This window comes from Myxine glutinosa, chromosome 2 (assembly GCF_964187855.1).
Source record: "Myxine glutinosa chromosome 2, kmMyxGlut1.1, whole genome shotgun sequence".
Taxonomy (NCBI): domain Eukaryota; kingdom Metazoa; phylum Chordata; class Myxini; order Myxiniformes; family Myxinidae; genus Myxine; species Myxine glutinosa.
In genome coordinates this window covers 159,733,322-159,734,563 of record NC_136262.1, presented here as the reverse complement: position 1 = coordinate 159,734,563, position 1,242 = coordinate 159,733,322, and positions in this window count along the sequence as shown.

Below are 1,242 nucleotides of genomic sequence, written 5' to 3'. Positions count from 1 at the left end.
TCTCTGCAAGAACAAGAACAAGAAGAAGAACAACAACAACAACAACAACAGCAGAGGGCACTCTATGAGCAGCGTCTGCGACGCGGCTAAAAATATGGTCCTATCAAGTGATCTTCTGAAATTGCTGCCCACATCATGACATGAGGAGGATGCTGTTCAATTACCTCATAACAATGAGGATTTTCTTTGCACCAAAAATAAACATTCCTGGATCGATTGCTGAGGTAAATAGCACAATCATCCGAAAAAAAATACGCTTCGTCTTGATTTAATGGTGGGAAATCGCTGCAGAAGAGCCTTGCTCTAAATCAAGTTAAATCAAGGACACTCCCTGTTGAAAAAGCCTTATTCTCCCATGCCCACATCGTGTTGCGCATAGGAGCGAGCTTATCAAACATCTGCGAAAATCTTGTCCTGATGTCTTCAAAACTTGCTCCTTGTCGCATGCAGTCGTGAACCCAAACACAACTAATCAGTCTCTCCCCTGTCATGTACTCACTGGTGTCTGTCATGCTGAGGCCATATCTGGAAAACAAATTAGACTAGAACGGCACTCGGTAGAGAGCATATCTCCGCCTGGTTGTCCATATAATATCACTCAATGGTGAAGAATCATTTTAAAATTCTCATAGCTGGATCCGGATCCGGATCTTCACCAAAATTGAATTGATTTTTTTCTTGTCACACACACAACCTCTCCACCAAGTTTCGTCCAAATCCATCCATAACTTTTTGAGATATCCTGCTATGTATCGTTTTTATCCCTATCTCCCAATGGTGAAGAATAACTTAAATTAAATAATTCACATATCCGAATCTATATTCAGATCTTCACCAAAATTGAATCGATTCTTCCTTGTCTTGTCAGATCTTCCACAACCCAACCTCTCCACCAAGTTTCGTCTAAATCCCTCTACAACTTTTTGAGATATCCTGCTATGTATAGTTTTTGGCCCTATCTCACAATGGTGAAGAATCACTTTAAAAATTATAGTAGCCGGATCCAAATCCTCACAAATATATAATCATTTCGTCCTTGTCACATACACTACATCTCTGCCAAATTTCGTCCGAATCCGCCGACAACTCATTTAGATATTTTGTTTACAAACGGACAAACAAACAAACAGACAGACAGGGGTGAAAAAATAACCTCCATCCACATTTGGTGGTGGAGGTAACAAGTCAGTAACAGAGGACACACTATAATGCAAAGGGTCTTTGTGGCCAGTGTGTGTGTGT